At 35.2% G+C, this 23,742-nt stretch overlaps 1 protein-coding gene across 1 annotated transcript in view; it reads left to right on the top strand.

The window, feature by feature from the left end:
- The window catches only part of LRP1B (LDL receptor related protein 1B), a 2,108,848-nt gene that overhangs the window by 1,424,187 nt on the left and 660,919 nt on the right, over nt 1-23,742 (top strand). The gene's annotated exons all lie outside the window — the stretch shown is intronic.

The following is a 23,742-nucleotide window of genomic DNA, read 5'->3' as shown; positions in this document are numbered from 1 at the left end:
TCTGGGTAAAGCTCAATCAGTCAGAGCTCCTAGCATAATCATTCGGGGCTTCAGCCCACACAAAGACCTTCGACTCTGCCCCTCTGTCCGGGAACATGGGTGCCCACTCCTGGGGGAATCTCTAGCCCACTATCTGCGCTCACCGACCAGGATATCTGGCCAGCCGCCTCTCACTCCTGGTGAGGCACCCCGCCTGCACGGAAAAGTTTGAGAGTAGGGAATTTCACTCCCACTCACTCGGGCGCTGCTTTTCATGGCTCAGGGGCCACCTCAAAACTCTGGTTTCGGCCCACACAAGGGCCTCTGACTCTGCCCCTCTGTCCAGGAACACACGTGTCCACTCCCGGGGGAATCTCTCACCCACTCTCTGCGCTCGCCGACCAGGATATCAGGCCAGCTGCCTCTCACTCTGAGTGAGGTGCCCCATCCACATGGAAAAGTTTAAGTGTAGGGAATTTTGATCCCACTCCCTCCCTGCACGCTGCTTTTTGGGGAACAGGGGCGACCCCAAGATTACGGTTTCGGCCCACACAAAGGCCTCTGACTCTGCCCCTCTGTCTGGTAACACGGGTGCCCGCTTCTGGGGCTCTAGGAGGAATCTCTCACCCACTATCTGCATGCACTGATCAGGAGATCGGGGCGGATGGCTGTCCCAAGTGCCTTCTTTGTCTGGGTTTGGTGCGAATGTTAGCTTGTGTTGACTGGGTTGCCACAAGCACAGTATTTCTTCCGCTTATATATCCATGCCACAGCCTGGTTCGGACATTTGTGCTGCAGTCTGGTTCTATTCACACCCTATGCTCACCTTAGTTCCTATATTGTCACTTCCCAGTGAAAGCAGCCCTTATTTAGGTTAGTGAGGAAGGCGGAGTGTTTCTTCCTCCTTATTTCCTTTGGGGTTGATTATATATTTAGTCAATTTTTCGCTCGATCATACCTTTGGGTGTATTTCGAAATATCTGGAGGCTCCAAGGATAGATTTTTCTGTCTCTGGTTGAAAATCTTGTTGAATTTTTGGGGAGATTTATCAGTATCACTCCTTATAGTGCCATTTCTATGATGTCACTCGAGGATTTTAAAAAGGAAAAAAAATACTGTTGTACTTAAGAGGCATTCAATAAATATATTGGATTTAATTAAATTAAAATTAGGCAAGAAATCATTAGTCTTTTCAGTAATGGGTTACTGCTATAATGAAAAAAGATATTCTCTAAAAACTTTTATTTAGCATGGAGGAGTATCAAGGAAAAAACAACCAGTATGTGGAGTACAAATACTTATAAGATCTTATAAGATTAATTTTAATTTTTATAAAAGCAAAAATATACACATATACATTTTTTATATATAAATAATTTTTTATTAATTTTAATGGGGTGACATCAATAAATCAGGGTACATATATTCAAAGAAAACATGTCTAGGTTATCTTGTCATTCAATTATATTGCATACCCATCACCCAAAGTCAGACTCTCCTCCATCACCTTCTATCTAGTTTTCTTTGTGCCCCTCTTCCTCCCTCTCTCCCTCCTTCCCTCCCCTTACCCCCCGTAACCATCATACTCTTGTCCATGTCTCTTAGTCTCGTTTTTATGTCCCAACAATGTATGGAATCCTGCAGTTCTTGTTTTTTTTCTGAATTACTTATTTCACTCCGTATAATGTTATCAAGATCCAACCATTTTGTTGTAAATGATCCAATGTCATCATTTATTATGGTTGAATAGTATACCATGGTGTATATGTGCCACATCTTCTTTATCTAGTCTTCTATTTTTTTTTACAGTGATTAAAGCCTTTTAGCAAACTCTTGGCCAATACAGCAAGAATCTATAAAAAAGTAGTGTCCTTAACATGTTCACCAAGTCCAAGTTGGCAACATCACCATGCCAAATCCCTGAAAAATGCAACCCAACACCAGTTCAGTCTGTTAGGAGCTGTCACAAGGAGCAGGAGTCCAGGAAAAGTCTGCATGGCACTGGGATTTTTGTCATAATTCTATACTTTGCAGCTCATGACCAAGTCCCAATGACTGCTGCTTCTAGGTGGTAATGATTCAGGTAGACTGGAAAAGCCATTGGCAGCATGTGTGGAGAGGGAGCTTCTGTTCTCCTCTGCCTGGAGAGATGGGACCAGGTTGCTTTTCCCTGGAGCTCTGCGACTGTGGCGTGGTAAAGAGAACCTTGGGATACACTAAGTTCCCACCACACGAGTCTCTCCCGGCTGCCATTTGCTCTCCGCGTTTCTGCTTTTCTTACCAGTCTCAGTGTGGCTTCTTCAGTGTTCCTTGGTTGAAGAGTCCTCTTAATTTAGTACAAAGTTGGTTTTTCCAGATGATAGTTCTTAAAATTAGTTTGTAATCCACTTTGGTTCTAGGAGGTGGATGTTGGTACGTCTGCCTACTCCAGCGCCATCTTGTCTGAAGAAGCCACATATACATTTTGTCCCTTAGGCTGTTCAACATATTAGATCAGAGGTCCCCAAACTTTTTACACAGGGAGCCAGTTCACTGTCCCTCAGACCGTTGGAGGGCCGGACTATAAAAAAAAACTATGAACAAATCCCTATGCACACTGCACATATCTTATTTTAAAGTAAAAAACCAAAATGGGAACAAATACAATATTTAAAATAAAGAACAAGTAAATTTAAATCAACAAACTGACCAGTATTTCAATGAGAACTATGGGCCTGCTTTTGGCTAATGAGATGGTCAATGTGTTCCTCTCACTGACCACCAATGAAAGGGGTACCCCTTCCAGAAGTGCAGCGAGGGCCAGATAAATGGCTTTTAGAGGAACTGTAATTTGTATGTTTAGAGTAGTTTAAGTAAATTGGACCATGAAAAATGGCCTGGGTGTATGTATTACGTCATTCCTCCCCCTCTGAATAGGATCCATGTATTTTATTTACTGACTGTCTGATTTGCTCATATTAACATGATCACTAGTGAATACAAAAAATGGACATGATACTTTCAAGCTTTACTGACATTTTCATATCTATAAAAGGGAAGTAAGACATTCATTGTATTTCAGTATGTTGGGGGGAGATGTTTTTGATATCTTAACTTGAAAAATGAATTATATGTGACTCTACCACTTTGCATAAATAGAGAAATTTACTATTATGGATCATATATAACATATTTTCCCAGGATTCAAGGAAAATATTCTAGTCTTTACATACTTTTAGAGGATGTTACCTATAATGAGGACTTGCTATTTTCTAAATGAAATTCAGTCAGTTTCCAATTTTGAGAATGATCGAAAAACATTCTATTTTTCTCCATTATAAGGATCACTGAGCATATAACAATCATTATCCATTTTGTTATCTGCCTCTGTGAAGTAACACTTCTGATGCTATGCGGGAAAAAAAGATGACTAGTTTATTACTTAGTTTAGGAATACAACAATAAAAATGGTAACAAAGTTCAGCATTAGCACAAGTACAATAATAATAACCCTTGTTTTCTGGTGATTAAATGAATGGGAGGTTCATAAAAATAATAAATTTTAAAAATACATGATTCAGTGCTGCAAAATTGAAATATATGATATCTTTCAGAAATTAAAGAAATAAAGGTTAGAAATGCTCTTTGATATTTATCTAATCTGCCAACTTAAAAATTAATAAATTTTAACATTAGTTTTCTAACATGTAAGTATCCATTATGTGTAAAAATTTTCAGTTTGTTTCTTGACATTTAAGCAAAGCTTTTTTAAAAAAATATATTTTAGATCCTTTGGTTCTTAATGTTGCTATATGAAGTTAAGAAGAAACAAATTGGCCCAGGTGGTTGACTCAGAAGTAGAGCGTTTGCCCAGCATGTGGAAGTCCTGGGTTCCATTCCTGGTCAGGGCACACAGAAGAAGCAACCATCTGCCTTAGCACCTCCCCCCCTTTCCCCTCCTATAGCCATGGCTCTAATAAACAAGTTGGCCCCAGGTACTGAGGATGGCTCCATGACTTCATGTTAGGTACTAAAATAGCTCGGTTGCTGATCAACAGAGCAGCAGCCCCAGGATGGCAGAACATCAGCCCCAGACAGGGGTTTGCCAAGTGGATCCCAGTTGAGGCACATGCAGGAGTTTGTCTCTCCACCTCTCTGCCTCTCAGTTGATTAAAAAAACAATAAATGAAAATTAAAAAGAAATAAAAAACAAATCAAAACTTCAACATATGAAATATAAAGGAAAAATAGTGGATAGTTTAAATCTAAATTTAAACATATTTTATAGGTTGAGGAAACTGTGCTTGTAGTTAATGCAGGACCTTGGAAGTCCAGATACCTGGGTTTACATCTCTGCCCTATGACTTACTATTTGTATATGTTGGCAAGATAACCTCTCTGAGCCACATCTTTAAACTAGAGTTAATAGTATCTACATCATAGTTATTAGTAACCATGAGATTAATAGTTATTTAATAAAAACATATTAAACAAAGGTTAATACATGAAAAGTTTTTAGGACAGTGTCTCACACATAATAAATGCTATGTGTCCACATATGTAAGTAAACCAAATTTTAAAACATCACAATTGTTGCAGTCATATTATATCCTACTTGCCATTAGTTGATATTTAGGATACATTATTTTTTGAAACATTTTGAATACATTTTTCTAACATTTAAATAATTCATAATGACCTTAAAATCATACTTTTCTATATTATGCCAATTCTTTAAAGAAAAATGCTAACAAAAATGTGAATCATAACTATAAAGATGAGCAGTATGGTTGATCCATCAGGAGAATGCATGTTTATTCAGATGACTAGACCATCACATTATTCTGTCCACATGTAGGTTACCATCTAACACCACTGCTCATAGACACAGTGAATAGCATAGTCACATATACTAACTAGTAAAAGGAATATTTAAAAGTTTATTAAATATCATAAAATATTATTTTCAGCACAAATAAGTTATGGCTCAGAAAATTAGGGGTCAAAGAAAATGTACACCCATTTTCCCAATAAGTTATGGCTCAGAAAATTAGGGGTCAAAGAAAATGTACACCCATTTTCCCAAATTCCAAGGCAACAAACATTTCAATGATTTTTTTTTCTAGTTGTCCCAACAGAGATATTGAATAATACAATAATAAACAGTACTGTCACTATTTAAAAAAGAATTACTATGGGCTATTTAGTTTTCACTTTTCCCCAAATTATCATAGCCATCTAACAATGTAGTTATAACATCTCACTTTCTATGAGAAAACCAATATTCAAGGAAGTGAAGTAACTGAGCTCTGAGTAAAAACGCTCATCAAAGGCAGTGCCAGGGTTCCAATGAGCATGAGCAGTACCACAGCCCATGCCTCATTTCTTCCTCAATCAAGAAAGATCTCTTTGGATGGACCTGTGGTGGCACGGTAGATAAAGCATCAACCTGGAATGCTGAGGTTGCCAGTTCAAAACCCTGGGCTTTGCCCAGTCAAGGCACATACAAGAAGCAACTACTACAAGTTGATGCTTTCTGCTCCTTACCCATCTTCTTTCTCCTCTCTCTAAAATCAATTTAAAAATCTTAAAAAAAAAATAATCTGTGGGTCAAGTAGACATCAAGAAAGATCTCTTCAAATTTAATATTATATTTTATTTTTAATTTTGTGTCTTTCTTTTGACACAGCATTCTTCGCTGTTGTTACTTATGCCTTAGGAATTTTATTTTTAATAACTATATATTTTTACATTCCATATGACTATCAAAAATGTTTTCAACTATTCATTTATTTTTAGACACTTAGTTGACTTTAGTTTATTTTTATTGTCATTAACAATTTAATGCATGGACCTGTTCTTACATATTCTTTGCCATATTTGAGAGTTTTAGTGGGATAGCAGATAGTTGTAGCCACTGTAGAAAATATTATGAAGTTTCCTCAAAAAATTAAAAATGGAACTTTCTTATGACCTAATGATTTCACTTTTGGGAATATATCTGAAGAAATCTGAAATATGGATTTAAAAGAATATATACACCTTTATATTCATTACAGTGTTATTTACAATAGCCAAGATTTGGAAGCATCCATCAGTAGATGAATGGATAAAAAAATGTAGTACATTTACACAGCGGAATACTACTTGTTTGTAAAAAAGGAAATCTTACCTTTTGTGAAAACATAGATAACCTGGAGATTATTATGCTTAAAGTAAAATAAACCAGAGAAAGCAAGTACCATATGATTTTACTCATGTTTGGAATCTAGTGAACAAAGTAAACTAACAAACAAAATAGAAACATACTCATGGATAAAAAGAATAGACTGACATCTGTCAAGGGGAAGGGGGCTCAGAGTTGGGTAAAAAAGGTGAAAAACTAAGCAAAAGAAAGAAAAATATGAAAAGAAAAGAAAAAGAGAAAGAAAAAGCCACGTAGACACAGACAACAGTGTAGATTATCAGGGAAAAGCAGGGTGGGGGAGGTAGAAGAGAATGGAAGGGGGATAGGTGATGATGGAGGAGACTTGACTTGAGGTGGCAAGCTCACAGTAGAATATACAAATGATATATTATAGAATCCTACACCCGAAACCTATATAATTTTGTTAACCAAGGTCACCTCAATAAATTCAATAAATATTTTTAAAAAGAGTTTTGGGGTTTTATTATTGTTGTTGTTAGCAGGTCATATGATCTTTTGCAGTAATAAAGAACAAATACATGAATATAAGTCCTTCCAAAAAGAAAAAGCACCACTAAAACTGATTTAAAATTAAGACATACTCTTTCTTATATTATTTTTATTAATTAAGTAACTAATTTACTTTTCAAAAATCCACCTTAGCAACTTTTAAATATGAAATATGGTATTATTTGTTATAATCACCATGCTGTACATTACATTCCCATAACATTGATTTTATGACTGGAAGTTTGTACCTTTGACCTTCTTCGCCCATTTTCCCCATCCCCACACCTCTCTGGCAACTATCAATCTATAAATTGGGTTTAATTTATTTATATGTTTATTTTAGATTTCACATGTAATTGAGATAATAAGGAGAAATTTATCCTTCTCTTTCTGACTTATTTTACTTAACATAATAAACTCAAGATGTCCTTTTTTATTTCTGATTAGCATTTTATTTTACATATATAAAACATTTTTTTAAATCAAGACATTTATTTATAGACAATAGATTGTTTTCATATCTTAGCTATGGTAACTAACACTGCAATGAACACAAGGGTGCATATATTTATTTGAGCTAGTTTCTTTGTTTTTATTTTTTAAATCCCCAGAAGTGTATTGCTGGAACATGTAGTAGTTCTAGTTTTAATTTTTTAAAGAACCTTGCACACTGTTTTCAAAATGGCTGTACCAATTTGCATTTTACCAACAGTGTATGAGGGCACCTTATATCCACATCCTCTCCAGCACTTATGATTTCATGTCTAGATGTGAGAATTTATCTCATTGTGGTTTTGATTTGAATTTCCCTGATGATTAGTGATGTTGAGCATTTTTCCACATATTTGTTGACATATGTCTTCCTTGAAAAAATTTCTATTCAGATCCTCTGTCAATTTCTAAATCTGATTGTGTTTGTTATTTTGCTATTGAGTCGCATGAGTTTTTTGTTTGTTTGTTTTGTTTTGTTTTAGCAAGAGAGAGGAAAATGTAGGGGTCAGACAGAGACAGACAGACAGGGAGAGAGATGAGAAACATCAACTCATAGTTGTGGCACCTTAGTTGTTCATTGATTGCTTTCTCACATGTGCCTTGACTGGAGGGCACCTGCCAAGCTAGTGACACCTTGCTCAAGCCAGCAATCTTAGACTCAACCTGGTGAACTTGTGCTTAAGCTGGCAACCTTGAGGTTTTGAACTGAAGGATGTCCCAGGTCAATGCTCTAACCATTGTGCAACCACCTGGCCAGGCAAGTCACATGAGTTATTTTAATATATTTTGGATAGTAACCCCTTAATAGATATATTATTTGCAAATATTATCTCTCATTTTCATTTTGTTAATGTTTTCTTTTGCTGTGCAGAAGCTTTTAAGTTTGATATAGTTCTCTTATTTGATGCCTTTGTTTTTGATGTCAAATCCAAATAATCATCACCAAGACAGATTTCAAGGGGCCTACCACCTATGTGTTGTTCTAGTTTTATGGTTTCATAGCTCACATTCCGATCTTTAATCTATTTTGAATTAATCATTTTTGTGTATGGTGTAAAATAGTGATACAATTTTATACTTTTGTATGTGACTGTCCAGTTATTCTAAAATCATTCATTGAAGAGGGTATTCTTTCCCCATTGTATATTTTGGGGGTTTTGTTATAAAATTAATTGACCCTATATGCATAAGTTTATGTCTGAGTTCTCTATTCTGCTCCATTTATCTAGGTGTCTGTTTTTATGCTCAGACTATTTTTAGAACAAAAAGTATTGAATATCTATATGTATATGCATTCCTTGGGAAATATGTACACACACACACACACAGACACGCATACACACATTATAGCCCCAGTTCTACCAGAGTTTTACCAAAGTTCATAATAGAAAAAGTACGCAAGCCCATAAGAAATAACTATAACCAAAATATAGCTATTGATGCCCACATTTGAAATCTAGTTTTAGTAAATTAAATTCAACACTGAATTTAAGGAGAGAAATCCAACAAGATATGTTAAATTTAGTCCAGACGTAATAACTGGAGGAGCTCCAGTTGGAGCAGAAGGGGGGCTAGAGCTGCCAGCTGATTACCCAGCTTCCCCCTCTTAGCACTTTGGTCTCCACAGAGCCCTCAGTTTGGCTAGCTCATATGAACATTGTGCTGTCAGCAATAGAAGTAAGGTTGGGGTGGGCATGAAATATTTCTAATTATAGGAGTGGTGCATAGGATTTATGTATTAGTTATACAGTTAGGATATTAAAGATGAGATGGAAGAAAGGAGATATTGAAGATAAGGCAGGTAGTTTTAGGCATATATCTCCAAAAAAGTAAAGCAAGAAATTCTGAAGTGAAGTAGAAGGACAAAGAGTAGTAGTTTTATTGTGACAATTTATTCACATGTGCTTTTAGAAGATTTATACATAAATTGAACTGGGTACTTTAAATCAAATTTGCTGTATCTGGTGTGTATAGGCAATTTATCACATTTAGTTGGTACCTATTGAAAAATATGTAGGGCCTGACCTGTGGTGGCGCAGTGGATAAAGCGTCGACCTGGAAATGCTGAGGTCGCTAGTTCGAAACCCTGGGCTTGCCTGGTCAAGGCACATATGGGAGTTGATGCTTCCAGCTCCTCCCCCCTGTCTCTCTCTCTTCTCTCTCTCTCTCCCTCTCTTGCTTCTCTCTAAAATGAATAAATAATATAAAAGAAAATTTTTTAAAAAAGAAAAATATGTAGGAGAATGTTGTTTCTTATTATAGGGAGAAGTTATATGTATATATAAAACTTGAATAATGAGAAAAATCACCAAAAGTATAGGTTTATGTTTAAGATAAAAATAATTTAGCTTTATGAATCCATCTAATCTAAATATATTTTATTACTAAATACAATTATTAATTCAATGTTGACTATATCAAAAACAGCATTAACATCAACAGACTTTTATAATAAAACATTTTTGAGCCATATGTTAATTTTTTTGATGTTTGCATAATGAGATTGAGCTTGCATGATTAAGTATTAAATAACAATGTTTTTATGATCATGATTTTATAATAATAAGGAAGGTATTCACTTATGTATTTATTAGTGTTTTACATCTATTTATCTTAATATACACATATTTGCAGGAAAATTCATTTTCTAAGAGACTTTTTTATTTTTAAACTATATACCAATTAAAGTTTTACAGATTCAGTTTTTATTCTCTCCACATTCATGGTTAACACTTAGACCTTGTATAGTTATTTAATTTTTTCCTAACTCTGTTTTCTCTACCCAACTAAATATAAAATATTTGAGTAATGCAGTGCCATTTATTTATTAGTGTAAACTATAGAGTCTAGCTAAATTATCCATAAATAACAATGTTAATAAATATAATAATAAAAACACCTAACACTTGCTAATCCTCATTGCGATTCCATAAGGTAGATTATTAGCAATATAGTTTTACAGATGAAAACCTAAGGCAGAGAAATACTAAATGATTTGCTCAAGTTCTAATAGAAAGAAGATGATTCCCTAGTATTTGATCCTATGGAGTTCCTCCCAGAGCTTTTGCCTTAACCATATACTCCACAGGTAGAAGAGTTGGGTACATGTTTATTAAGAATCGCCTTGAAATTGTTAAGTCATGTCACCAGATGCAATAGAGAGTCAAGTTTTATTGACACATTTACATAGGACAAGCATTTGTACCTTCTTGGAGATTATAATCTAGAAGAGAAACAGACTAGGATCAATAGAATAATTGTTATTGTGGATGAACTTGAATGTAAGAGCATATTAAATATATTTTAAAAGTTAAAAAAAGTGTGTCCTAAAACGACCTTACGTTTATTCTAGTTTTTTCCTCTCTCACTCACTAGTCACCTTACTTGAGGCAAATTAAGTTCTGGAATCTTATTTCCTCGTTTGGAGTTGAAGGAGCTAGTGGTAAGCAAGCAGTAAATGGGAAACCAGATTAGGCAGAGATCAGAGTATAGTGAAATTTCAATTTTTTTCCTCCAGGATAAATGGTTATCATGATCTCAAACTAATGTGCATTAAAATGACCTGGAAGGCTCATTAAAACACACATGTCTAGGCACCACTCAAAAACTTCTGATTCAGTACATCTGGGGTGTGGTTTGAGATTTTGCATTTTTAACAAATTCCCAGGGAATGCTGATATTGCCTTAGAATCATGCTGCCCAAAGGAAATGAGAAATACTTTAAAGATAATTGTCAAGGGAGTGAAGAGAACAGATTCACATGTGAGAAATTTAACTCTATCTGTAAAAGGAATAGGATGGAGAGAGAGAATGAAGTTAAGAGACTAGTAAGAATGTTATTTCATTAGAATAGGAGGTACCCAATGCCAAAATCAGGGAGATTATCATAAGAACATTGAGAATAGTATAGTTGAGATATACTTAGAGGTAAAATCAATTAAAAATGGTGATAGAGCTTTCTAGATTGAAAAAAGTTGAGAGAGAATGAAGAATTTGGGGTGGCTTTAGTTTTCTAGTTCCCCTAATTGGCTCCAAAATCGAGTGTGACATAGAGACCATGCTTATGGTTTAAGGGAGGTGGTGAGCAAACTTAATTTGTGAAAGGCCAGAGAGTATCTGTTTAGGTTTTCAGGGCCCTATGGCCCTGTTACAGCTATTCAGTGCCACTGTGGTGAGAAAGCAGTCATGAAAAAAATGTACAAGTGTGACTGTGTTCCAATAAAATATTATTTATGGACACTGATATTTGAATTTCATAAAATTTTCATGTATTCTGAAATATTAGTCTGTATTTTTCTCACCATTTAAAACAGTAAGTTACAGACCAGTATTAACCCCTCACCTTTAAAAGGACTTGTGTGTAAACATGGAGAAAGTGTAACTTTCTTCCTTTGTCTGTACTTCTGCTGCCATCCAGCAGGTCCCTTCCTTCTCTGTGTCCTCTCTCATCTCAGCCCAAGAATATTTTGTTTATTGTGTTTTTTTAATTTATGATTTTAATTTATTGTGTTTACATAGATTCCAGTGTCCCACCGAATATATCTTCCCACCACCCACCCCTGTGTTCCCCTCGGCCCTCCTTTGCCCCTTCCCCCCACACCTTCCCCTCTTCCCTCCAGGATTTGCTGTCCTGTCCTGTTCTCTGTAATGCTATGTTATGTATATATAATTTCCATTGTGTATATGTACCACTGCTTTTTAATCCACTCATCCGCTGAAGGACTCTTGAGCTCTTTCCAGATCTTGGCTATTGTAAACAATGATGCAATAAACATGGGGGTGCATATCTTCTTTTGTATCAGTGATTTAGTATTCTTAGGATATATTCCTAAAAGTGGGGTACCTAGGTCAAAGGGCAGTTCCGTTTTTAATTTTTTGAGGACTCTCCACACTATTTTCCACAGTGGCTGCATCAGTCTGCATTCCCAGCAGCAGTGCAGGGGGGTCCCCTTTTCTCCACATCCTCTCCAACACTTACTATGTGTTTTTGGTTAATCAGCACCATTCTGACGGGTGTGAGGTGGTATCGCATTGTGGTTTTAATTTGCATTTCTCTAATGATTAGTGATGTTGAACATTATTTCATATGTCCATTGGCCATCTGTATGTCCTCTTTGGAGAAGTGTCTATTCATTTCTTTTGTTCATTTTTTGATTTGATTGTTTACCTTCTTGGTGTTGAGTTTTATATATTCTTTATAAATTTGGTTATTAACCCCTTATGGGACGTATTGGTGAATATATTTTTCCATTGTGTGGGTTGTCTTTTTATTTTGTTAATGGTGTCTTTGCTGTGCAAATGATTTTTGTTTCATATAGTCCCATTTGTTTATTTTGTCCTTTATTTCACTTGCCTGTAGAGATAAATCAGCAAAAATATTGTTATGAGAAATATCGCAGAGTTTACTGCCTGTGTTTTCTTCCAAGATGTTTATGGTTTCATGACTTACATTTAAGTCTTTTATCCATTTTGAGATTTTTTTTTTATGAATGGTGTAAGTTGGTGATCCAGTTTCATTTTTTTGCAAGTATCTGTCCAATATTCCCAGCACCATTTGTTAAAGAGACTGTATTTACTCCATTGTGTTCTCTTACCTCCTTTGTCAAATATCAATTGTCCATAAAGGTGTGGGTTTATTGCTGGGTTCTCTGTTCTGTTCCATTTTTCTATATGCCTGTTCTTAGGCCTTGTAGTATAACTTGGTATCAGAAAGTGTGATACCCCTTATTTTATTCTTCTTTTTCAGGATGCCTGAGGCTATTCATGTTCTTTTTTAGTTCTATATAAATTTTTGGAATATTTGTTCTATATCTTGAAGTTTGTCACTGGTATTTTAATAGGAATTGCATTGAATTTATAGATTGCTTTGGGTAGTCTAGACATTGTAATGATGTTTATTCTTTCTATACATGAACACGATATATGCTTCCACTTGTTTGTTTCATCCTTGTTTTTATTTTATCAATGTTTTATAATTTTATGAATACAAATCTTTAACCCCCTTGTTTAAATTTACACCTAGCTACTTTATTTTATTTGTTGCTATAGTGAAGGGAATTGTTTTCTTAATTTCTCTTTCAGACAGTTCATTGTTGGTGTATAAATATGCCACTGATTTCTGAAATTTGATTTTATATCCTGCCACTTTGCTGAATTCATTTATCAGGTCCAGTAGTTTTTTGACTAAGATTTTAGAGTTTTCTATGTACAATATCATATCATCAGCAAATAATGATAGTTTTACTTTTTCTTTCCAATTTGGATGCCTTTTATCTCTTCTTCTTATCTGATTGCTGTGGCTAGGACTTCCAAAACTATGTTGAATAAGAGTGGTGAAAGGGGGCACCCCTGCCTTGTTCCTGATCTTAAGGGGATTGCTTTTAATTTTTGCCCATCGTGTATGATATTGGCTGTGGGTTTTTCATAGATGGCCTTTATCATGTTCAGTTATGATTCCTGTATTCCCACTTTGCTGAGAATTTTGATCATATATGGGTGCTAGATTTTATCAAATGCTTTTTCTGCATCTATTGATATTATTATGTGTTTTTTGTCCTTCCTTTTGTTTATGTGATGAATCACATTGATTGATTTGCAAATATTGTACCAGCCTTACCTTCCAGAATAAATCCTACCTGATCAGGTTGTATGATTTTTTTCATGTATTGCTGGCTCTGATTTGCTAATATTTTGTTGAGAATTTTACCATCTGAGTTCATCAGGGATATTGTTCTATAGTTTTCTTTCTTTGTAGTGTCTTGTCTGATTTTGGAATGAGGATTATGCTTCCTTCATAAAAGGAGTTTGGAAGTCCTCCCTCCTCTGGAGTTTTTTGAAATAGCTTTGAGAAGGATAGGAGTTAGTTCTTCTTTGAATATTTGGTCAAATTTACCTGTGAAGCCATCTGGCCCAGGACTTTTGTCTGTTGGGAGTTTTTTGATAACTGTTTCAGTCTCATTTGACAATATTGGTCTGTTTAGGTTTTTTGATTCTTCTATATTGATTTTTGAAAGATTATATGTTTTTTTTTTTTAATTTTTTTTTTAAGATTTTATTTATTCATTATAGAGGGGACAGAGAAAGAGAGAGAGAGAGAGAGAGAGAAGGGGGGAGGAGCAGGAAGCATCAACTCCCATATGTGCCTTGACCAGGCAAGCCCAGGGTTTTGAACTGGCAACCTCAGCATTTCCAGGTTGATGCTTTATCCACTGCGCCACCACAGGTCAGGCAGATTATATGTTTTGAGGAATTTATTTCACCTTGGTTTTCTAATTTTATGGCATAGAATTCTTCATAGTATTTTCTTACAATCCTTGTTTTTCTGCTCTGTCAGTTGTTACTTCTCCTCTCTCATTTCGAATTTTATTTATTTGAGTCCTCTTTCTTTTTTCCTTGGTGAGTTTGGTTAAAGGTTCATCAATTTTGTTTACTTTTACAAAGAACCAGCTCTTGGTTTCATTGATCTTCTGTATTTTTTTTTGCCTCTTATTACATTTATTTCTGCTCTGCTCTTTATTATTTCCTTCCCTCTACTTTCTCTGTACTTTGTTGTTGTTTTTTTCTAGTTCTTTTAGATGTAGGGTTAAGTTGTTTATTTAAGCTTTTTCTTGCTTTTTAAAGTATGCCTATAATGCTATGAACTTCTCTCTCAGTACTGCTTTTGCTGTGTCCCATAAATTTTGAGTTGTATGTTCATTTTCATTTGTTTCAGGAAATTTTTAATTTCTTCTTTGATCTTATTGTTAATCCATTTGTTACTTAATAACATGCTGTTTAGTCTCCAAGTCTTTGAATGTTTTTCAGTTTTTCTATTGTAGTTGATTTCTAGTTTCATGCCATTGTGATCAGAGAAGATGTTTGATATGATTTCACTCTTCTTCAATTTATTGATACTTGTTTTGTGTCCTAATATGTGGTCTATCCTAGAGAATGTACCATGAGCACTTGAAAAGAATGTATATTCTGCTGCTTTAAGGTGAATGGTTCTGAAGATATCTATTAGATTCAGTTGATCTAGTGTGCCCTTTAAGTTTGCTGTTTCTTTGTTAATTTTCTTTCCAGTCTCAGTGTGGCTTCTTTGGTGATCTTTGGTTAAAGAGTCCTCTTGGTTTAGCCCAAAGTTGGTTTTTCCAGATGATTGTTCATAAAATTAAGTTGTAATCCACTTTGGTTCTAGGATGTGGAATTTGGAACATCTGCCAACTCCATTGCCATCTTGCTGTTCCCCTTCCCAAGGATATTTTTTATTTTTTATTTTTATTTTTTTTGTATTTTTCTGAAGCTTAGAAACAGGGAGAGACAGTCAGACAGACTCCCACATGCGCCCGACCAGGATCCACCTGGCATGCCCACCAGGGGCGACGCTCTGCCCACCAGGGGGTGATGCTCTGCCCCTCCGGGGCATCGCTCTGCTGTGACCAGAGCCACTCTAGCGCCTGGGGCGGAGGCCAAGGAGCCATCCCCAGCGCCCGGGCCATCTTCTCTCCAATGGAGCCTTGGCTACGGGAGGGGAAGAGAGAGACAGAGAGGAAGGAGGAGGGTTGGAGAAGCAAATGGGCGCTTTTCCTATGTGCCCTGGCCGGGAATCGAACCCGGGTTCCCCGCACGCCAGGCCGACGCTCTACCGCTGAGCCAACCGGCCAGGGCCCCAAGGATATTTTTTAAATCACAGCTGCAGTTGTGATTGAACACCTAATGGAGTTGAATTTGTTCATGAATCCAGAAGGATTCCATTACATGGCTTTTTTTTTATCTGTTTGTTTGTTTAGATTTCTTCCACATTTCTATTTTTAGTACTTTGATTGGAATATTTTCTTGAATTAACTCAAGAATTTGATTGCCACTTTTAATATAGAGTGTTGCAAATACTTGACCATTTGACTATCACCAAGTAAACATATTTTTATCTCCTTGAAGAAACTCTCTCTTTGAAAAAAGACTCAGTTAACAGGAACTTAAATATTCATTGATAAAAATAGTACTGTTTTTCAGGGACTATTTTATTTACTTTTGAAGACAGACTTACAGACTCAACTGTCCTTTTTTTTCAAATTTTGCTCTTGAACCCCATAGTGGCTGATAAACATACAAAGCAATCAAAATGAAGAAAAAAAGTAAGACACGAGAAATTTCTTCACACTTAACAATTGGATTAAATGTATTTATGAAATTATATTCTAAGACAGGATCCATCCCCCATTCCTGTTTTGTCAGACACCCAGAAATTATTAATGAATGAATAAATGACTGTAAGTAAATTGCTTCAGTTAGAGAGGTAGTGTGTATAATGGTTAGAAATCAGACTCTGGTATCCAAAATGTTGTTTCTGTCTTAATAGCTGTGTGATTGTAAGATTTTTGGTCTCTTTTTCAAAATTAAATTCACTCTTCTATAAAATTGTGGTAATTTATTTTTATAGACAAAAATGGCCAGTAAGAGGAATAAAAAAATAATTCTGTATTACAAAATGCTTAGCACAGTTTCTAGCATATTGTGATAAAAATACATTGTTCCATTTTTGAAACCTTTATTTTTTCTATCAGTTTTTATCTCAGTTGCTTATTGTGTTATGACAATATAAGAGAATCTCAAGCTGTTTCTAAGAGAGTAATTTTAACATTGAAATGATTTATGTGCTTCCAATTGCTTCAGAAAAACTATTTCTATATCAAATTAAACATTTTTTGACAATGTTTGTGAGAAACTCTTTATTTATTTTTTAAAAATATAGATTCTAAGAATATTTACAATATTATTGTTCCTTTAGGGGACAAAGTATCACTTGTGATACTTGGAAAATAATGAATTTCATAAAGGGCTATTAATATAATCAGTTACAAACAACATTTTTCATATGGTTAATAAGGGGGTTTAAGAGAAAAATGTCTTAAAAGTATGTTTTAGTATGGTGGAAGTAAATGTTAAATATTTGCTGGTTACTTAAATTATTTACTTCCACACTTGACTATATCAAATTACCTGTCATCTTAACCATATCTATTAATTTATCTTTCAGTCTATCATCTATCTCTGTATCCATTTAGCTATCATTTATCTATGTGTACCCTTCTTTTACTTATTATACATTTTATTAAAAATATTTTCTTAACTTTTTAAGTGCCTCTTTATTTCATCTATTTATATACTATCAATAGGAGATTTATTTGTTTAACGACACCATATATTAAAATGATAATATTTCTATGAATGATAACCTGGTTTAAAAAAGTTAAATCAAAGTGCTTCCACCTTTACTTCTAGTTGACAACATCAACTCTGAAGAGATGAGAATTCTGACTGAAGTGGATTGAAAACAGGTGATATCAAAGCAAGGAGGAATTTTTGAGATTCGAAGAAACTTGTGAGGCTTTTATAATGAGATGCTCAGAGCATCATACAGTGCTGAGAGCCTGGGAGGAGAGAGGAAATGAGCAATGGAGGGGAGAAATGAGAATTAAAATATTCCAAAGACATGCCACTACCTTATTCTAAATATTGATATAAAAAATCACCATGAAACTCAATTTCTCCTCCTATACCTCTTTCCTATAGCACATAGTTTAGCACCAGTACTAAAGACAAGCACTTGATTTAGCTCTTTAGTGAATCCTCTCTATTATCTTAAAATATATTATAAATTAATAGATTTTAATTATTCACCTGAAAACAAAATTAGTTACCATTTTTAGCATTATTTCTTTGAAAAAATATAATACAAATATTAAACAACTAAGCTGCAAATAAATTTATATGCCAGTATTAAGGTTAGCTACATTGTAAATTGCTTTTTTTAAATATGGTAAATTTAGTCTACCTTGGACCGATGGAAATAATTAATAAAAAAAAAAAAGGAATCACAATTATTTTTTCTTGTATTTGGTTGTCTGATATACTTGCCTCAGACAGATAAACCTAAGTGATTTAGATTCCTAACTGTCATCTGGGGTGGGGGGCAAAATATCAACCCCCATCCCCATCACTATTTGTGAACCACTGTTGTAAATAAAAAATTCTTTGTGATTATAAAATCGTTGTAAAGATATAGACTTTCCTGACATATATATTTCTCTTTAAATTATAGAGCAGTGAAATAATTAGCAAGTAAATTAAGATACAATGAGATATGTCAACTTTTTAATGTAACTGAAAGTTTATTGGTATAAAATACACTTCATCAACAAATATAACAGAATATTACATATTTGTTTTCATAGAAAACTATGCACAAATAAATGAAAATTCTATTTGTGACTTTTACAAATTTTCTCTTTGACCCTGGCCGGTTGGCTCATTGGCCTGACGTGCAGGAGTCCCGGGTTTGATTCCCAGCCAGGGTACACAGGAGAAGCGCCCATCTGCTTCTCCACCCCTCCCCCTCTCCTTCCTCTCTGTCTCTCTCTTCCCCTCCCGCAGCCAAGGCTCCACTGGAGCAAAGTTGCTCCAGGCGCTGAGGATGGCTCTATGGCCTCTGCCTCAGGTGCTAGGATGGCTCTGGTTGCAACAGAGCGACACCCCAGATGGGCAGAGCATCGCCCCATGGTGGGCATGCTGGGTGGATCCTAGTCGGGCACATGCAGGAGTCTGTCTGACTGCCTCCCCGTTTCCAACTTCAGAAAAATACAAAAAAAAAAAATTCTCTTTGAAGTATTGATACAAATACCTTTTAAGATCAGATAAGATTTAGTTTTTCTACATCAAATGCTAAAATTATGATATGAAGATATTTGTCAAAGAAAAGTAGAATTTGAAATTAGTGTTTAATTACAAGATCTTTTTGAAAATTCTTTTCTTTAAAATGTTAAGTCTGACCTGTGGTGGCATAGTGATAAAAGTGTTGACCTGGAATGCTGAAGTCACTTGTTCAACACTGGGCTTGCCTGGTCAGGCACATACAAGAAGCAACTATTACAAGTTGATGCCTTCTTCTCCTCCCCCACACCTTTTCTCTCTCTTCTCTCTCTATAACAAAAATTATTTTAATACCTTTCTAAAGAGAAAACTCTAATATAAATAACTTCATTGAATTAATTAATTTTGTTCCAATAAAGTTTATTATCAAAATAAATATTAGTTACAATCAAAATACTACATGGGAGAGAGAAAAAAACATTTTTTTCTTAACTATCAAATTAGATTCTGACAGTCTTTTTCCTTTGAGCATAGTTTTATTAGGTAAATAAATGTCATACATATTTTATATTGCGTTGACATTTGCATATATTTTATTTTAATTCAATGGATAAAATGTTTGTGTTTAAAGTGTTTATTTTTATTGATGAGAAATTGACTGCAATTAAACATAGTTTGCATGAATATGAAATTAACTTTAATATTTTCTTCATAAAGCACCCATCATTCTTGTTGATTGCATAATTAACATTTGGTTCTCCTATAAAGTGTTGCAGTTATGCATTATTTAGTCTCTTCACCTAGAGCTATGATGTGTTTAGAAGATTAACTGGTTTTCCAAATTTTTAGATTGTTGCCCTTTTATAACATATACCCACATAGAGTGATGAGCCTGCATAAGAATCAAAACATATTTTGTGAATAAACTTTCATTTGAACATAGTCACACCCATTAATTCATATATTGTTTTATGGCTGATTTTGTGCTACAATAGCAGTTGTATAGTAACTATGAAATTTTTAGTATCTGGTGTTTTACAGAAAAAGAAACTTTGTCCCTGGCCAGTCGGTTCAGAGCTAGAGGTCAGCCTAGTATGTGAATGTCCGGGTTCAATTCCTAGTCAGGGTACACAGGAGAAGTGACCATCTGCTTCTCCACTCTCCCCTTTTCTCTCTCTCTATCTCTCTCACAGCCATGGCTTATTCGAGCAATTTGGCCATGGGCGCTGAGGATGGCTCCACGGCCTCTCTTCAGGCACTAAAATAGATCGGTTGCCAAGCAATGGAGCATCAGTTGGGGTAAAGCATCACCTGGTAGGAGCTTGGCAGGTGCATCCCAGTCTGGGCTCATATGGGAGTCTGTCTCTCTGCCTCTCCACCTCTCATTTATAATAAAAAGAAAAAAAAAAAAAAAAAAACCAACTTGCCAACGTTTTGATTTAGCTAGGGGGACTAGCATATACTGATACAAAATATATGAATATATGTCACTGACAATTAGCAAATAGGATAATAAATAAGAAATTGCATAATGCTTTGTATAGTTTATAATTAAAACTAATATTCAGTGATGGAAGAAATCAGCATTAGTTGGCTCCATTAGAAAATGATGCGTGGGGCCCTGGCCGGTTGGTTCAGCGGTAGAGCGTCGGCCTGGCGTGCAGGGGACCCGGGTTCGATTCCCGGCCAGGGCGCATGGGAGAGGCGCCCATTTGCTTCTCCACCCTCAACCCCTCCTTTCTCTCTGTCTCTCTCTTCCCCTCCCGCAGCCAGGGCTCCATTGGAGCAGGGATAGCCCGGGCGCTGGGGATGGCTCCTTGGCCTCTGCCCCAGGCGCTAGAGTGGCTCTAGTCATGGCAGGGCGATGCCCCGGAGGGGCAGAGCATCGCCCCCTGTTGGGCAGAGCATCACCCCTGGTGGGCGTGCTGGGTGGATCCCAGTTGGGCGCATGCGGGAGTCTGTCTGACTGTCTCTCCCCGTTTCCAGCTTCAGAAAAATACAAAAAAAAAAAAAAAAAGAAAATGATTCGTGGGAGTGAAATGATCTGGTTCATGAATAAAGATTGATTTAAAGTTGTTGGTGATGAAATTCTATGGAAAGAAAAGTACATCATATAGAAGTAGAAATGGAAAAACTGTAGCTTTTCAGAGAGCAGTAGGAGTCCATTTTTGCATGTGCCTAATGTATATGCACGAAAGCAGTGGTAAATGGGGGTGGAAGCTGGGTTGGTATCTTACGAAAACAAATTGGCATATTCTGGACAGTATCGCAGTATACCAGCAACATAACCATACAAGTTCTTAAAAAGTGATCTAATAAATCTTTATGTTGGAAGAGAAGGATTTAAAATAAAATAAAAGACATTTTAGGAAAAGTCAAACAATACTTGACAATTGGTTAAATATTACAGTGAAGAGAAGTGAAGAAAATTTTCTGAGTTTGAAAAACTGATAACACCATTAACAAAAATAAACAGAGTGGTTCAGAATAAAAAAAAAAAACACAAAAACTGGAAGGTGAATGAGAATAGAAAGTAGACCACGGCTGAGATTTAGGAAAGTTGACAGTGAGAAGCCATAGAAGGTTTTTGAGCTAGACAGCTATATGATCAAGTCTATGCTTGGCAACATAACAGTGCACAATGGGGGGAGATTGAAAATTAAGGTTTTAAGACATTAGTGCAGCAATCAAAGCGAGAGAAGGAGAAATACTAATTAGCCAGCGATCATAGAATTGGAAAGAATAGTGTACAGGATTAGAGTACAGACTCAAACTCCTTGATGCAAGAACTATATTGAGTCTACAATTATATATATTCCAGTTTTTTAAAACTAGGGGGACCAAAGAGATGCTTCATAAACATTTATTCAATGTATAAGTATAAAGAGAAGTCTTACTTGTTCTTTGGTCAAATTGAGTTTAGAGTATGTAAATTAGCAGTGATCCCAGTAGGCAAAGCTGTATTTGAATTCCACCCACTAAGATTGCTTATAGTATTCCATCGACTAGTCAGGTTTCCTATTTCCGGAATACAGATAAATGGGATAGTGTTGGTCTTGTCAGAATTTATGACCTCTGTATCGATACTGGATTTTGCAGTAGTATTTCTTATGTAGTAGTTAGATGCTTTATATTGGGCATTGACAAACCTTTTCTGTAAAGAGCTAGGTAGTAAGTATTTTTGGGCTTTCTGGGCCATATGACTTCTGTTGGAACTTATCAACTCCACTATTTTAGTGTGAAAGTAGCTGCAGAGAATATAAAATAATGAGCATGGCTATGTTCCAGTAAAACTTTATTTACAAAACAGGCAGTGGACCAGTTTCTGCTTAGGGGTCATTTTAATATACAGCAGATAGTGTTAATCCCTGCTTTACTGTGAAATGTGAGTATAGTTAGCCAAATTCCTTAATTTGATAATTAGAATAGATATCTCTTCAAATGTATGGTTAGAAATAAACTTTAAAAACACATAAGCATTATTGCAAAGTGGGAAGAGATAAAATTTAAAGTCTGTGGAGTTTCATGCCGTGAAGTGGAAAATATTGTGTTACATTACAATGTTATCATTCGTAGAGCTATTGGGCTACAGAGTCACTGTGATTTTTTACTTTAGTATATATAGAGAAATTCAATATCTTTGATTTTAAAAAGTATTTGGTTATAATTATAAGATGTTCAAAAGAGCCAGTATGATTCTAGGCTAAAGACAGTGATGTTCAAAGTGAAACCCAACTACCTATTATTTGAGCTATCATGATTATCCTTTTAATATCTTTGAGAGGAATAGTACATCTTATATCATCATTTTTAAACAAATTTTTTCTCCTCTCTGCTCCCTCTACTTGTCTTTATACTTTTTTTTCTTCTTCCTAATCCTCCTCATCTTCTTTTTTTTCAAGTGTTGAATACTTTTAGTTTTCTCTTCCTGTTTAGCCCGGGTAGATAAACCTGCCTCTAGGTGTCTACCAGTTTTCCAACAGTGCCCCTTCTGCATTCTGCCTCCCCTCCTGAAACACCTTTACCCACAGTAACCTTCACATCTGCTCTCTTCTCCAACAGGAAGTGAATTAGGAACTCCAATTATACTGGATTAAGTAAGAAGGAAATAAAGCAGGACACATAGCCCTCTAAGAGGAAACTAAGTAATTTTTATACTTAACATCCACTCTTTTCTGATAGCTTTTAATTAATTAAAAGATAATTTTCTTAGAAAAATATTTCTGAGTCTTTAATTTTTTTATTTATATTTTTAATCAAATGTAAAGACATGGATTATTTGTATTATTTTGGGGTAGGGCTAGTTGCTAAAGACTACCCAAGGTTCCATTGCATATCTATCAAATTTAGTTATTGTTTATATCCTCTACACTTGCACTTCTAAACTCTACAGGTCTGAGTTAACTACTCTGAGAAATAGGTTCACATGTTAGAAACATTTGAAAACTTAACTATTACAAAGTGGGATCAGAATATGTGGCACTTTTCTGCCTTTTATTCAGTAGGCTGTTCCTAAAGCCGTTTTTCTAATAGATAGAGTCTATAAAAACAAAATTTAAGAGAATAGTTATTGATCAATTGAGATTAAAATCTTATCCAGAAGACATGATGACAGAGCAAGAAATACATAAGAATGGAAGAATAACATTGAATTGCAAAATTTAAGATTCCATTCTAAATTTAAATATGTCATAAGTTTCTCATACACTAGAATTTAGTCAGTACTTATTTGTGGAGCAAACTTAGCCATGGGATCAGTTAATACAAGAAATAAAAAAAATTAAGAAACAAATGTCTTAACAATGAAGGAAGACATACATGTCTTCATATTGACCTCTGATTTGAAAAATAGGAGAGGCATGAAGAAAGGATATAAATGTAACAACAATTTTCTAAGGAAACCTTCAAAAATGGTTCCTAGGTCAAGAAAGGAGTCTATAGGTAGATTAAGAATATAACAACATCCA

Source organism: Saccopteryx leptura, chromosome 7 (assembly GCF_036850995.1).
Source record: "Saccopteryx leptura isolate mSacLep1 chromosome 7, mSacLep1_pri_phased_curated, whole genome shotgun sequence".
Lineage (NCBI taxonomy): Eukaryota > Metazoa > Chordata > Mammalia > Chiroptera > Emballonuridae > Saccopteryx > Saccopteryx leptura.
Note: the sequence above shows the minus strand (reverse complement) of the source record. Positions and strands in the feature narration are given on the sequence as shown.